This window comes from Giraffa tippelskirchi, chromosome 9 (genome assembly GCF_054371585.1).
Source record: "Giraffa tippelskirchi isolate mGirTip1 chromosome 9, T2T-mGirTip1v1.2.pri, whole genome shotgun sequence".
NCBI classification, from domain to species: domain Eukaryota; kingdom Metazoa; phylum Chordata; class Mammalia; order Artiodactyla; family Giraffidae; genus Giraffa; species Giraffa tippelskirchi.
Window position 1 is genome coordinate 19,100,353 of NC_137283.1, and position 17,417 is coordinate 19,117,769.

Here is a 17,417-nt window from a genome sequence, read left to right on the forward strand (position 1 = left end):
GAGGGTGAAGCCGAAGTTTCCGCGGCACAAGGTGGAGCCCTCCCGCCGGGGTCACGCCAGCAATCCGAGCTGGGAGCTCCTTCAAATGCTCAGCTCGACCAGAAACGCAGTATATCCTGTCAGACAGCTCCCAAGGCCAAGCCAGTCCTGTGCTCTGTTCTCCCTTCCTTATTTTTGGAGCTTTCCAAATAAGGCCTGAGAAGTACGCAAATCCCTCAGACCACTTCAGCACAGGTGCTTCTGAGGTGCTAGAAAGTCCCCACTGGCCCAAAATCCCGCAAGAAGTGCGCTTCCCTCCCTCTGAGGTCCAGCCCTCGCCCAGTCCATGTGTGATCTTCCCACACATAAAGGACCTCAAAGTCGTTACTAAATTGCTTTAGTGTTGTCGTTTGACAGCGCTAAACTGAGAAGTTCCTTACAGACACTGTCTGATTCTAGTCTGTGGGAATATTATATATAATTACAAAATCAGCACAAGCTTAAAAATTGAAGGATGAACTAGAGGTCATTTTAAGACTTAGTTTGAATTACTTAAATATTTCTGCATGATTAATATGATGGTCACAAATAAAGGAAAAGAAAAAAAAGAAAAGAAAGAATGTATCAGGAACTCAAAAGCCTCTAGGCTAGACTTTACCAAAAAAAAAAAAAAGACCACCCAATAGTCTTACCTCTTACAAACTTAGTGTATGGTATGAATGCTAATGTTATAAAAAAGACAATATGTAAAGGAAAAACAGAATGATGGACACAAAATATAAAGGAAAAAAGCAAATTACTCGTATGTGCAGGAAGTAATATATGAATATGTAGGAAAGGAATACAAAAAGTCTTAGTTGAAAAGAGAAATTTGTACCCAATAATCTAATGCAAAAAGCTACTTTTCCTACCTGCTTAAGGTAAATTGGAAAGTGTCTAGTTCTTCAGAATTCTTAGAAATATGACTGCCCAATTATTTGGTATTTAAATTTCTTCACTCTTTAATATGTTAATTTTTATTTGGCCTATTTTTTCTCCCCAATGAGATTTTAAACTCTGTGAAGATAAGCACCATCTCTTTTTCTTCTGTGGTATTCTGTGATATCCTGAAAATTTGAACATTCTAAATGGATATAAATTCAGAGGTCCTCTAAAGCACACAACGTTATTATTGCCTTATTTCCTCAAAATATTAACAATATGAATATTATTATCAATACTCAATTTTAAGATCACCTCCAAGTAATCTGAACTGCACTTAAAATCTTGTGTTTGTAGGATACACATTTGAAATTATCCCCAGGCAGGCTACCAAAGTAGTAATAATGATAACAGTAACAACAACAACAACAACAATAATATTAAAAAGCAGTAAAGAAAACTGGGAAAGTCAATAGAACTATTGAAAAGGAATTCCAAGTCTATATTTATAGTTCATTTGAATTTAATAGCAGATTAGACTTTGAGTGGTTACTGTGTGTTTCAGCAATTCTGCTGATAAACATTAAGAGGGAAAAAGCAATTTTCTCCAGACAAACATAGATCTTTGACACTAAATACATTCTTACTTGCACATACATGGTTTAGATTAACTCATAGTCCCTTAACATCAAACAGATCTGTGGTGTTTGGGTATTAATCACCTTCATAGGAACTCACACTGAATACCTACTTTGAGGTGGCTTGTAACTCAATCAGTTATTGAGTTTTAGTCCACTTCAGTGACACAGTAATTGAATCACAATAACTCCATCTGACTGTGGAAAATAAATTTGAATTTAGTATTACCACAACTTTAAAAATTTGAATAAATCAAATATAAATAGAGAGGTGCATATTAATTTAATCATAGAAAACTTTGTAAATTTTTATGTTCAAAGCAAACATACAAAGTTGAGTTCATTTTATGTTGTCTGAATCTAAACACATCACAGGAGGAATTTTTTTTTTTTTCCTGATCATCTAGATATTAGTTAACACATTTATTGAGTACCTGTTAGAAAACCAACACTAAACTATACATGAGCCCAGATCAGGGTGGATTATAGAGGAAATGACCAAGGGTATCTTAAAGCTGGAAACCTTAAATTTTTAACAGCTAGACTCCCTATTCACAAGGCACAGTAGAGCCTTAAGAACTCTTTCAAGTTGATTTTGATCTTGGAGAGTCCGGATTATGTTAACCTCACCTCAGAGCAAGACTTGATTCAGACCTCAGGCATTTCTGACCTTGATTCAACCTTGGCACCTCTGGTTGGATCTCAGTCAGATTCAGCAGTAAACAGTAGGTTGCTTGTAATCTCTTTCAGCCTGCCCTCTCCCTTTTCCCTTTCTTCCCCACTGAATGAGTAGTCTGCTCACGACAAGGAAAAATAAGTACATTTTCTCATAATTTACCTCTTTCATAGGCCTCTTTCTACTGGCTGTGGGCCCACATCATATTGAAAGCTTTTGAGAAATGCCTCACACCCTAGATTCTGAGTCAGCCCTTGTGACTACCTTGCAGACCTCAGAGTTGGCAGAGGCACTTCCTTTCTGCACTCACCTGCATAATGGCAGGTACTTTTCCCAGGTACAGAGCTTATCGAGTTTGAATCCAGCCTCCCCTGGCTGCTTCTGTCTCTAACAGATGGGTAGCCAGCCACGGGTTGTTCTATCTCAGCAGCCAAGATTGTCTTGGCCTGTCTCAACATGTTGGTGTAGAATATTGGAGAAATGACCAACTGCACTGCAGCTGAAGAAGGCTGGCTGGAAACATGCCTGTTTTCAGCATAGAAGAGATTTTCACTCCACTGCGAACAGATACTTTTAGATGATTTATGTCAATAAAAACCTGTATTTGTTTTTTGCCTGTCCTAGTGTCTTAAGGCCTGGATGGGGGGGGGGGGTAGATAAGTGAAGTTCACAAATGGATAGACAATATAATTTTAAATAGTCCAGAAGGGAAATATGAACTATAAGCATGGCACTCTTATTATATTCTAGTCCTATTAAACTTGACTGAACCAAATGTTCTTGCTTTCTCTTTCTTCTCCTTTCCTGACATTTATGTTTTTGTACAGTAATAATTTACTGAGAGATGAAGTTGTACTAGTTCTTCCTTTCTTTTTCCATCTCTTCATTGCAAGCTAGAAGGCAGGCCCTTAGCCACAGATTTTACAGAGTGTAAAACAGAAGCCCAGAGAAGGCAATGGCACCCCACTCCAATACTCTTGCCTGGAGAATCCCAGGGACAGCAGAGCCTGGTGGGCTGCCGTCTATGGGGTCGCACAGAGTCGGACACGACTGAAGTGACTTAGCGGCAGCAGCAGCAGCAGCAGCAGCAAAACAGAAGCCACTTAAAGTTAAAATCTCTTTTCCTGTCTTTCATAAAATCTTTAAAGAAATTAGGCTAGTGAGTGTCTTCAACGGCGAGAAGAAGAAACATAGATTTTCTTAAAGCTAAAAAAAAAAAATTGGAGATCAAGTAAACAAGAAAACAGGACAAAGAAAATGGGTTCCTTAAGTCTTGGGAGCAATATCTCAGGGACTTAGTTTTCAAGGTCTGGAAGGAGAGGGTTTTCTGGTATTTATGAGAAGGTTGGAGCCTAGGCACAGGAACTTCTGTTTTTCCCATAATTGCCTTTTCCTCACAACATCAAAGTAGCAAAGTTATGACTAGAGACACCAAAGAGAGTGGTACAATGGGCATTTCACTGATATCATGGATGGATGATCAGTGATCAATGGTCCTATTGATGTGTCTAATGTCATGACACTGAAGAGTCTTCAGCATTTTCCACAATTCTGGGCAAGTCAACCTCAACAATACCTTAATATTACTTTTCCTATCAGGGGCTTCCCTGGTGGCTCAGAGGGTAAAGCGTCTACCTGCAATGCAGGAGAGCTGGGTTTGATCCCTGGGTTGGGAAGATACCCTGGAGAAGGAAATGGTAACCCACTCCAGTATTCTTGCCTGGAAAACTCCATGGACGGAGTAGCCTGGTAGGCTACAGTGCATGGGGTTGCAAAGAGTTGTACATGACTGAGCGACTTCACTTTCACTTACCTATCAGCTAATGGTAGGGAATGTTCAAGTCAGAATGATTTTTAATTTAAAAAAATGGGTAAATTGTACTTTCTTGAACATCTGAGTTTATGGATTATGCTTTGAGTTGGGTGTATCTTTCTGCTTATAGATGATCATGATAAAGGTCTTGAAAAGATGGGGGATCCTGTGGCTTTTCTTATAGATGAGGTCAGTAGCCCTTGCTCACAGAGCATCCCTTCATATTTTCATTGTCATTGCACTTTGTTGTCAATGATGGTTTATCAAGAAAGCTGTGGTTGGAGCCTGGGCCCTGGAAGAGTTCCCCCGCTACTAATCTCACAGGATGGTTTCTCTATATAGCAGAATCTTCTTCTAAATGAAAGGCATATTGGGTAGAAAAGGGAAATGGTCCCATATGAGTTGATATTGCAGGATATATAGAGAGAAAGCCCCCTTTTTCATACATACCAATGTCAGAGGATTTCCCTCTCTCTAACCTCATTATAAAATTTTTATATCCTTGACTACTTGGTGCTTCTAGCTCATCTAAGTTTGTAAGTGGTGCAAAAACAAGAAGCCTTGTCTGGAGAAGGACTTCAGAGGTCACCCTGCCTATCTCCCTGCCTCCAGGCAGATTAGCACCTAAACCAAGCAATTCAAAAAAGTACTGTTTATTTTTAAACAGCTCGAGAATCAGCATTATGTAACTTTACTTTAGTAACCCAGTTTAATGTTTACCAAACTGTCGCTAAATCCAGCCTTCACATAGAGTAAAAAAGTAATAATAAGAGGAATGAGAATGATAAAATGAAATAAACCAAAAGAAAATGTGCTTTAAACTCAAGGAGGCTGCTTATATTAAACTGTTCATCAGTCCATTTTAAGCTACGCTTTTTCTTGGGCAGAGGAGATGCTGGGTATGGGGTAGTCTCTGGGGATTAGTACTGCCTAGACTCTGGTCCACTACAGCAACCACAGCCAACCCCCACCCCCACCTTAGTTGGTTGAGTGCTGCCACTTGGCCTTCGTCACCCCATGCTCCAGTTCCTCCCAATGCATTTAGATTCCCAGGCCACTCATTCATGCATATATTCGTTTATTTTTTTTCACATTAACCCTAAATATTCTTTCTAACTCTTATACTGTCTAAAATTATCTTATTTATTTTTCTTATTTTTCACTCTGTTCTTTTACTCCATCTAACTTCACTTCTACTAAATGGAAGTTTCCAGAAAACTGGGGCAGTGTCAGATTAGTTTATGACTATCTATCCTATTGCTAGATTATCAATAGGAAAATAGCAGGTGTACATCAAATATTTTTAAATGATAGAATAAATTGAATAAGATGCTGATACATTTTCCAAGCACTATTAAGTGTCTACTTTGTACAAAGCACTTGTGGATTTTAAAGATGTGTTTATGTCAGTACTTACAACCCAGGCAAAAGTTAAAACATGATCTAGTTCGTTCTAGGAGAGAAATAAATAAGAAGTTCACAGTTGACATAATCCTAATGAATCCTAATGGGCTTCCCTTGTGGTTCAGCTGGTAAAGAATCCACTTGCAATGCTGGAGACCTGGATTTGATCCCTGGGTTGGGAAGATCCCCTGGAGAAAGCATAGGCTACCCACTCCAGTATTCTGTCCTGGAAAATTCCATGGACTGTATAGGCTATGAGATCACAAAGAGTAGGACACGACTAAGCGACTTTCACTTTCAATGAATCTATCTTGTTTAATTTCTATTCTTTTTCTTATACATATTGCTTTGACACTCAGGGCCCACTTTCCAATTGAATTTGGTAGCATAAATCTTCAGTCTCTTGAGAAATAACAAGATTTGTCTTTGCTTACACAATCACTTGTGAGATTTCTCTGAAGGATGTCCAGAAAGAAGAAATTCTATCTGTGGCAGATATTATGTCATCTTCCCCTCATAAAGAAGGGAAAGTACAGCTAGTCAGTCAAACCTCCAAGAAATCCAGAGTCTCAAGAATGCCCCACAGTTATACTTCAGAACAATTCATAACACCTGACATGTATATATTTCATATATCAGACATTCCACAACTTGGCCAATAAAATGATGTGAAACTCAATTTCATCCATCCAGAAACCCTATCCAGAACTTGTTTAGCTTTAAAAAAGATCTTGTCTAGCTTAAAACATAATCAAGAGATTATTTAGAACTCAAATTTCAGGAAGCACTTCCAATACTTTCCAAAATTGACAATACATATATTACACTCTCACAGCCTCAGCACTGAATAAGCATTGAGAACAAGGGCGAGTTAGAAGAGGTTAACTCTTCCTGCAAACTGCTACTGTCTGTGATATTTGTCTCTTGGTTGGAATGACAGTAACCTAGCGAAAACTCATGCCAATTTTAAGGAAATGTTAAACTCTTCCCAAGGGTCTATGAAGGATACATCTTGAAACATAGAAACCTTCGTGTTGCTCGTTGAGGATTCCAGTCACAGAGAGGCTTGTACTATAGTCAGCACAGTGTTTCCACCAGAGTGATAAATTAGTGATGCAATGAGAGTGCACATGCATCCACCTTGAAAAGCAGAGAAACAGTGGAGGAAGCTAGTCATTTTCAATCTGCCTCTTACAGGAGGTTTTATGTTCAACTGTATCCTATTATTTTCCAAAAGTGAGACTGTAAAGTAGACATCTGATTCTTGCACTTTGAGTGTGTCATTTAATTCATTACTACTCTGAACATGGGCAAAGAACAAAATAAGGAGTTATTTTGAAATGCTAACCCTGTATGCTTCAAATGGCCAGAAGAATAAATATCTTGCATAATAGTACAAGGAGTACACAAAATATACTTCTATTTCTTACATGCTTTATCAACAGCCACTGCTTATCAGTTATGTAATACAGTTATATGGACTTTCTAATAGCTTCTTTCTTTTGATATATGAATTCACATTTAAGATACTTTTAAGAGTCACCTCATATCCCATCAGTTTTATCAACTGATATTCATGGTCTAAAGCAGGACTGGATGAAGCACAAGCTGGAATCAAGTTTTTTGGGAGAAATATCAATAACCTCAGATATGCAGATGACACCACCCTTATGGCAGAAAGTGAAGAAGAAAGTGAAAGATGAAAGTGAAAGAGGAGAGTGAAAAACTTGGCTTAAAGCTCAACATTCAAAAAACGAAGATCATGGCATCTGGTCCCATCACGTCATGGCAAATAGACGGAAGTGGAAACAGTGGAAACAGTGAGAGACTTTATTTTTTGGGCTCCATAATCAGTGCAGATGGTGATTGCAGCCATGGAATTAAAAGACACTTGCTCCTTGGAAGAAAAGTGATGGCCAACCTAGACAGCATATTAAAAAGCAGAGACATTACTTTGCCAACAAAGTTCTGCCTAGTCAAAGCTATGGTTTTTCCAGTAGTCATCTATGGATGTGAGAGTTGGACTATAAAGAAAGCTGAGCACAGAAGAATTGATGCTTTTGAACTGTGGTGTTGGAGAAGATCCTTGAGAGTCCCTTGGACTGCAAGGAGATCCAACAAGTCCATCCTAAAGGAAATCAGTCCTGAATAGTCATTGGAAGGACTCATGCTAAAGCTGAAACTCCAATACTTTGGCCACCTGATTCAAAGAACTGACTCATTTGAAAAGACCCTGATGCTGGGAAAGATTGAAGGTGAGAGGAGAAGGGGTCAACAGAGGATGAGATGGTTGGATGGCATCACTGACTCAATGGATATGAGTTTGGGTCGACTCCAGGAGTTCGTGATGGACATGCAGGCCTGGCGTGCTGCAGTCCATGGGGTTACAAAGAGTCAGACATGACTGAGTGAATGAACTGAACTGAACTGAAAGCTGAAAAGGGGCACGAGAATGTTTCAAGAGCATCTTTTTGGCAAATATGTTTCTATCTATTGATTTTTCCGTCTTGTTTTGGCAAGGGAAATTTATCCAAACATTTGATTTATCTACAAGCTTTTTTTTTCAAGTGGGGTTCCATATAATATTTAGTTAATGCTTTTGCCTCATTTTAATCATTTTTGATCCCCACAGTTGTTTTTCAAAAATGTGATTTTGTTGGCCATCTCTTCATTGAACTTTCTTCTACCTTGGCTTCTGCCCTACAAACATGTGGATTCTTCAGTGCTCTTGGGCATTCTTCTTAGGACTCCTTCTGAATTTAGAGATCATTTCCTAACTTCTTCCCTAATGCTCATATTCAAAGCTGAGTGTATAAGCATCACTTGTGACCTTCACTCCAGAAACTCTAAACTCTAATTCAGTGGGTTTGAGTAAGAAGCTAGGAATCTTAATTTACATGGGTTCTGTGTGAGCTAGACACACATGGCCAAGATTGGGAACCCCTGTCTTGTTTTCAATCTTTGGTGTTATCACAACTTTTTGTTTATTTGTTCATTTTTACAAATATCTCCTTTATTTTATATTCTTAAATCCAAGTCTTCAAGCCTCATCTCTAATCTAAGTTCCAGCCTTCATTTTCAAGAGAGTGCTGGATTCATTCATTGGACTATACTACTACCTCCAAAAGAATATATTAGGTGCATAGCATATACCAGGTACTGTGCCACCCACTTTACATACATCACCTCAAAAACCACTTGAGGTAGAAATTCTTAGTTGCATATACCAGATCAGAAACTCTACCTCAGAGAGGTTCCAGGGATCATGCTACATTATACGATATTAAAGGAGTCAATTAACTGGATTTTTTTTCTTTCCATTAAATAGTATGTTATACACAAACATAAATTTGATTCTGAATTTCTCCTTCTTCCCATTGATTCATTTCCTAAATTTCACTTTTTCCTGTGCATATTCCTACAATTTTTGTAAATGTATACTAGAACATTATTATGAGTTAAAAATTGTTATCTCATGTCATGCTTTCAACAATATTTTGAACTAAATACTGTATTAAAGATGAGAAAATTCAACTCAGAGAGTGTGCACATTATGTCCAATACAATGTACTGCATCTAGTCCAACGGCAGAGCTGGGACTTGCCTGAACTCTCAGCTGTCTTTCTCAACCAAAATGCCACACTTAGTAGAAAATAAGGACCCTGCTGACTATCAGGAATAATACTGAGCAGTAGTATATACTGAGTAGTAGTATAATAATACTGACCTAACTCTGAAGGCAAAATGTTAAAAGAAAATACCCAACTGTTTCATAAAATTCAACCAGTACACATTTGGGAAGGAAACGTGACACACCATGGGATGAAAACACAGCACTAAACTCACTCATTTTACTAGAGTTTTACACATTTTATCATGTGTATTATGGCTGCTGGAGATGAGAAAATGAGCTCCAGAATTTTTTCAGAGTGAATAACTATTTTTGCAATTGTAAAACAGGGATGCAATCATTGCAATATTTTCCAAACAGAATCATCAGGAAATACACAATAAATATTATGATTACAGAGGAATTAAGAGGCTTCTGGTAGCTCAGCTGGTAAAAAATCCTCCTGCAATGCAGGAGACCCCAGTTTCATTCCTGGGTCAGGAAGATCCACTGGAGAAGGGACAGGCTACCCACTCCAGTAATCTTGGGCTTCCCTGGTGGCTCAGCTGGTAAAGAATCTGTCTGCAATGTGGGAGACCTGTGTTCGATCCCTGGGTTGGGAAGATCCCCTGGAGAAGAGAAAAGCTACCCACTCCAGTATTCTGGCCTGAAGGATTTCATATACTGCATAGAGTCCATGGAGTCGCAAAGAATCGCACACAACTGAGCAAATTTCACAGAGGATCCAATGATGACAACTGGAATATTTTAATAGAGTTCCGGTTGCATTTGTATTTGAATCTTGAAGAAAAAAATCTGATGATGATTAAGAGGCGGTCATGTGTAAATTAGAATGGCAGTTGATTTTTAATGAAAATTAACATTAGGCATGATTTGTTCATAATGTCTACTAAGACTCATTCACAATTTTACTATGTAAAGAAACCAGGCTATTTCAGAAAGTTTATTATGTGTTAACATGTGAAATGATTTTAAGTCTCAAACCATTGATGAAATTATTCAATCTTTGGAATCTGGTATGCCAAGAGAAAAAAAATTTTTTTTTTCTTCAAAAATTCCCATTTATGCTTTCTTATAAATCTGGTATTATTCTCCCTCCAAAAAAAAAAAAAAATTCATGGCTAGGTCCATCAGTGCTATCTTATTGCATGAGAAGACAATGTAAAAAAAAAAAAAATTTCAATTCTTTTTCCTGTTTTGCAAGTAATCTTGATATAACTTATTCCTGGAAAATGGAATTATTTTATCTCCAGAAAAACATAATCATTTAATTTGGGCCCCCTATCAGTATTTCAGCATCTATTACCATTTAACTTGATGAAGGATTTTGTTGTTATGGTTGTGTATACCCAGAACACTTCAATATTTCATACAAATGGCTTGCTGGAAGGAGCTGACTTTGTCCAGGAAGAACAGAGATGTTACAATGGTAAAGAAAAAAGAAATACATATGCAGAATGTTCACTACCATATTGAAAATTATATGATGAGGGAAAAGAAAAAAATAACTAATGCTGATAATATGTGTTACTAGGTTTTCCCTTCTTAAGGAAGTGGCCATGACTTCTTTTCCTTGCATGTTGAGCAAGTAACTGTGCTTAGCAAATACTCAGTAAATACTGGGTTGAAATACTTTAAAAAAATACTATGTGTATTATATATTTTCTCAAACTGTCTTTGTAACATGTTAATATTATTACATTGATACCTTTGAACTGTGGTGCTGGAGGAGACTCTTGAGAGTTCCTTGGACAGCAAGGAGATCAAATCAGTCAATAACTAAAGGAAATCAACCCTGAATATTCATTAAAGGACTGATGCTGAGGCTCAGGCTCCAATACTTTGACCACCTGATGTGAAGAGTCAACTCATTAGAAAAAAACCCTGATTAAAGGCAGGAGGAGAAGGGGATAAAAGAGGATGAAATGTTGGATGGCAGCTCCTATTTAATGGACATGAGTTGAGCAAACGTCGGGAGATGGTAAAGGACCGAGAAGGTTGATATGCTACAGTCTATAGGGTCACAAAGAGTCAGACATGACTGAGCAACTCAACAACAAAATATTATTACATAAATGAGAAAAGCCACTATAATAACAAATATACAAAAATGACATATACTATGAGTTCAGTATTAGGTGGACATCCATAACTCTATGAAACGGCTATTGAGTGCGTATAGCAGTCAATTCAGTCGTGTCTGACTCTTTGCAACCCTATGAACTGTAGCCTGCCAGGTTGCTCTGTCCATGGGATTTTCCAGGCAAGAATACAGGATTAGGTTGCCATTTCTTTTTCCAAGGGATCTTCCTGATTCAGGGATTAAACCCGCATCTTCTGAATTGCAGGTGGATTCTTTACCACTCGGCAAACTGGGAGGCCCATCCAAGGCTATTATTAGCTTCTTTTTCAGATGAAGCAACTGAGGAACAGAGAGACTCAGCATTTTAGTGAAGTCACACGCCTAGTCCCTGGCAAAACAAACAGTATCTCTTTTCAAAACTGTGCTCTTACTTTGCAAATTATTTGTACAAATAATTTTTTATAATATTTTAAAAGCTCTTTCTCTTTTATTTCTAGCATCCAGGGCTGAATTTCTTAGTCTGAAGATTCCTCCAGTGATGAATAAAGGAAAAGGAGATTCAAGCAAGCTGCCACTGCTGATGCTACTGAAATGTCAAACTACAAACTTCTCCTCCCTGTCTCTCTGCAAATCCCTCATCTCCCAACATCATTTTCTTCTTGACCTCTTTTCTTTAAATGTGCCTTTCAGTCCCCCTACCCTCACACTCATTAAATTCACAAACTCATCATCTCTATGCACTAAAAAAATAGAGGCCCCAAAATTTGCTGAGCTTCCCAAATGAGTATCCTTTGGAAAGAACAGAATCAAGACAGAAAACTGCACTTCTTTATACCCAAGGGAGCTTTACTGCATCATCACAGGCATAAAGGAGAAAAAGTCCTCTCTTCAACAGCACCAAAACAACTACAGTCATTCTGCCTGTCTCAAGATGAGACACAGAGGAATATGTGAATAGTTTCTTGTCAATGTGAATCAGTCCCCTGCATTCTGAAACCAAGTGTTGTTCCGATTCTAAACATTCAAGAATCAGGCCTGCTGAGGTGTGTGAGGTAAATACAATAGCTCCTGAAGGAAACAGCTATCCTTTTCCTCCACAAGTGAAATGGTTTGCCAGCCCTTCCTCAATTGAGAGGAATGTAGAGTTTGACCCTCAGAAGTCATCCCACTAAAAAACTGGCATGCTTGGCTCAGCCAGTAAGGAGTCTGCTTGCAATGCAGGAGACCCGGGTTCGATCCCCGGGTTGGGAAGATCCCCTGGAGAAGGAAATGGCAACCCACTCCAATATTCTTGTCTGGAAAATCCCATAGACAGAGGAGCCTGACAGGCTTCATGAGATCGCAAAGAGTCGGACATGACTGAGCGACTTCACTTCACTTCACTTCACTTCTCTTTAAAATAAATGAATGGGGATCATGGATGTTCACTTATTTTTTATGATGAAATATTTTCCAGGAATTAAGAAATCTTAACTTCCTATGACCTATATACAACACCTTGTACACCACTGTATTTGTAAAACTTACCTCCCACTTCAGCATCACAGAGACCTATTCACAAAAGATAAAACTTCACTTTCTTAAGGCAAAATCCATCATCCTTTCTGTTACTCCTCCCTGTAGTTTGTCCTTAGTTTCTTATGATAAAACTATTTTCCTTAACCTTGAATGTAACAGGAGAAAAGTCAGTTAGCACTCTATGTACAAGCCAGACAAGTGTTGTTTGGATTCTATTTTCTGCACCCTAGTTTGATTTTCTAAATGTGTTTTGAGAATTAACAGAGAATTAACTGATCACTTGGCTACAGTGAGAACAACCTAATCAAATAATGAAATGATCAGCTTTGTCCTGTTTCTAAAGGGCCACTTGATACCTGGACAAAACGTAAATGAGCTATTACTAAATTTACCTAACCTTCATTTTCTAAGGGTTTCCATTATTGTCATGGCTTGATTGTACAGACTGAACAGTACAAAATATTATCTTCCTGTTGAAAACTGGCTCATCAAGATTTCAAACAAAAATTCAGAGATAGTTCACACACCCACTGCTTAATATGATCATTTCTGAGATGGGTCCTCATGTCTGTTAGGCAGTGATTATAAACTACATAGGAAGGAGTGCTGATAAAATACAGTGGGGGCTGCCAAGACATTTGTCATGGAGTGCAACTGGGTAACAAGAGGAAGTGATATAAATTGAATACAAATAGAAACTAACATGATCAAAACCAAATAATGCAATGTACGTAGAACAGATGGAGCTGACCAAGAAAGAGCATCAGACAAACTGAGACATTGGGTGGGCTCCTCTTGTTTGTTTGAGGCTCACCATCTTCCATAAAGCAATGGATGTGTGTTGAACGGCATTAACATCCTTGCATTTAATTACGTATAATTGATTTTTCAAACCTCTTGCTTCAAGCTAATTCCTTCCAAAATTTTATTTGCTTGTATTTAGCTTAGTTTTGTTTTTGTTTTGTTCATGAGTGGAGTTATTACAGTGGCAGATTAGAAAGGTAACACAGACCTTGTGTATGTGAATTTTATGGTTTTCAGGGTTTTCTTATTCATATGAGAGATAGTATGCATGAGAAGGATGCAGATAGGGAGATGAGTTAATGATATGCTTAATGAACATATGGAAGTGCTGTTGATTAGTTAGGTAAAGAGAAGGAGGTTTCTAACTGTGACCTGACAGAGTTCTACCAAATGGCTGACTTGTTCAGCATGACCTTTTTTGCAAAGCTTATCAAATGGGAAAATACCATAAATTTGGGAGAGATACAAACAGGTTAGATACAAGAATTAAAACCAAACCTTCCAAACCGGGACAAATGAGATGAATACAATAAGATAATATTTAACTGAGGGAGAATAAAAGGACATTGAGCTAGAAAAGTATAGTAGTGATATTATTAAATAGCTGCTGATATCAACTAAGCAAACACAAATGGATTAATTCTTATAACAATACAGTGAGGTGAATATAGGGCTTATTATATTCCTACATGTCATACATGCACTTTTGACAGCATATCTAGGAACTAATGTGAAGAAAAATATTTCCTTAAAAGGCAAAGCTTATATGATGGTTTATCTAATTAAGAACATACTTAGCAAAGTATCTTTTAAAGCACTGTATAATAACTGTGTAATCAAATCATTACCAAAGAAAAAACAAAGACATTCCTATTTACTTGCCATTTGCTTTATTGAACTTGTTTAGTTCAAAAACATCTGATATTATAAAACATGCCCTTCATAAAATAACATTTTTTGATGTTTCCAAATAAAATGTTAGAAAAAAAGTTTTTCCTTGCCTTAAGGGCATTTGTTTAACAAGTGTGTGTGCGTTTGTACTCAGTCGCTCAGTCGTGTCCAATTCTTTGAGACCTTATGGATTGTAGCCCACCAGCTTCCTCTGTCCATGGAATTTTCCAGCAATAAAACTGGAGTGGGTTGCCATTTCCTATTCCAGGGGATCTTTCGGGTCCAGGGATTGAACTCATGTTGTGCCTCCTGCATTGGCAGGTGGATTCTTTACCACTGTGCCACCTGGGAAGCACTTTAATAATTCTAATCTTATGCAACATTTTGTATGTGTGCATGTGTATGTTGACCTAAAACTCAATATTCATTAGGAAACGTGAAATAAAATCTGGTATCTAGAAACCAAGTACTGTTGTCTTGTCTGAGGAGAAAGCATCATTAGTGGATCCTGTCTGGGGAGATGTTAATCACCCACCTCTCAGTCACTGGCATAGAAATCACAAGTTGTTTTTTAATTCAGTTTACTTTTTCTATTATAGCCAAAATAGCAGGGGAGCTTTTCTGATCATCAACACAAACTAGCAAGTCTCTTGCTTAAGTATCTTTCCCTTTTTCTTCATAAATGTAACAAATGCCCTACAGGAGAATGTTGGCTCTTTGGTCATAAATCATGTCTTTCTCTTCCAGAAGCAACTTTATGTGAAGATGCAGCCAAATTTCACTCCGAATTCCATGTGCTTACCAACGGTGGTAGTGACATTTTCTCCTGGAGGACATTAAATTTGCCTTCACCTCGCCCTTCAGAATGATGCGTTTTCCCTCTCAGCAACTGGGTGTTCTGGCGGACCTCCATCCCTGAAATAAGGTGATGCAGCACTATGACATGTAGTATGGGTTTTCAAGAGCTGTCTTCCACACTGTACAGGGTAGCTTTCCACTGCTGGCCGGGGCTGCAAGGGGACTTGTGGATAGGATATGGACAGAATCCTTTTGGGCAGGGAACTGCTTTTACAGCTGCCTTGTTGACTGAGACATGTTCTGAATTAAAGCTTTTTCTCATTGTGCTGCAACATGTCAAGGAGTTGCGCCAGTGAAGAGAGACCAATCCAGATGGTATCGGGAGAGCAGTTCCTCCTCTTTGCAGGCAAGCAAAGAGTGGACTCGGCATGACTGAGCTAGACCAAGAGATCAACTGATACCAGTGAGAGTTCAGAGCTTTCTCTTTACTAATGAGGTCACTCGCTCAGCCAAAAAATGTTTGTTTACAGAGAGGTGCCTATTGCCCTATTTCCCTTTCAGTGTGAGGGATTTGATGAGGTAGGATCCCGTCTGCTGGAGTTCTTTCCTTGTTTCATCCAGCTCAACCACACCCAGCCTAAACACATCTTTGTGTGAAATAATGAGACCTCAGGGGAACTGGTGTATTGCTTTCTTGCTTCTAAGTTTTTCCTCACAATAAATCCTGTTTTCTGTTTATAGCCCATAGCACTTTGTTGCGCACAGCCATACCTACCCAACACTGCATAGCAGCTTGACTTCCAGGGTTGTGAGCATTTTAAATTCATTCTACTGGTTGGCTTTACCAGTGACCTGGAAGTAAGCAACGGACACAAAAATCTCGCAAAACCCTTTGGGATGCTGAACAAGGGGAATGTAGTTGAGGGCATATGACTTGAATATCTTCCCTCCTTTTTCTCTTTAGATCCTTCGTGAGCTCTTCCTTTTCCTAAGTGAAGGAATTGCAAAAAAAACCCACCAGTCCAATTGGATTTAGAATTGGCTTGGAAAAAGAAGCCAAAAACAACCTCAGTTCCTCTTCTTTCTTTTTTCTCCAGCCCTGAAGAGAGACACCACATATACCCAGAAATTTGGTCCTATACTTACAAACCCTTCATGTCCATTGCTAACTGAGTACTATCTACCTGTCTCAGGATTATAAAGGACATATTGGTTTCTGCTCATGTTTCTGTTTCATATTTGGTCTATTGTTGGATGTCTCTCTCCAGTATTCATAAGATACCCCTTCTCATCTTGCCTCCATTGGTACCCATCTGTATCTGAAGTAGATTTCAAACCTGTGAAGAAAATTGATAACCTGCTAGGCAGTGGGGAAAGACACCAGATAGTATCAACAGTAGAAATACTGGTCAAAATTATGGATATTGTGGTTGGGAATTTAGGTTCCCTCTGCAGATATTTTGTTTTGATTTATTGTGCAAATATGTAGGAATTTTTATTATTTAAGATAAGATAAAGTTTTTACTTCTAGCCCTCTGGTTGCATAGATAGCTGTTGCTCTGTAAATCAACACAGGATTATCTGCTTTCCTCATCAGGCTGTGTCTGAAACAAAATACCCTAGACTTCACTGAAGACAGTGCCAACAATTCATCTTAATTTTGTATACTTTAAGTCAGTTTTCCAAGGAAAATACACTGGAAAATATATGATATGGAGAAGAGTCATTACATAAATCACGGAAATAAATTCTGCATATTTATTTGATTTATTTTCTTAGATGTTTATTTTCTTTCATAAAAAAGTTTTTTCTTTCATAAAAAAGTTTTATTTTGAGAAGTTTGGTATTCACACAAATAGCTAATCATTTGCTTCTAAATGGCTCTTCATATTTTTCCAAACTGAAAATAAATTGTATATTTATAAGAATGTAAATATATAAAGCATTATTTATATCCTACACATCAAGTTTAGATTATAGAATTTAGTAAAACTTAAAAACTTTAGTTGTATCATGTTAGTCAACAAATGTAGAAGACTGCTTGATTTTTGATGTCAAGAAGCTTATTAAGAGAAGTAAAAACTGAGGTAAGCTTAACAGCTAAATTTAAATTTGGCTAATGTTCACAGAAATGCAAATTATTTAAATTCTTGAATAATTTTTCTGCTTCTCTATTTTTGAATCTGTTACAATTTAAATAATTTAGTAAGCTTGGATTAGATAAAACCTTAAATGCTTAAACATATATATTGGTTTCAATT

At 37.8% G+C, this 17,417-nt stretch overlaps 1 long non-coding RNA gene across 1 annotated transcript in view; it reads right to left on the reverse strand.

Moving 5' to 3' along the window:
* The window catches only part of LOC145520768 (uncharacterized), a 111,427-nt gene that overhangs the window by 65,751 nt on the left and 28,259 nt on the right, over nucleotides 1-17,417 (reverse strand). Inside the window, exon 3 of the long non-coding RNA XR_014064803.1 lies at nucleotides 12,673-12,808. This is a non-coding gene — a long non-coding RNA (uncharacterized LOC145520768). The remainder of the gene's footprint in view (nucleotides 1-12,672; nucleotides 12,809-17,417) is intronic.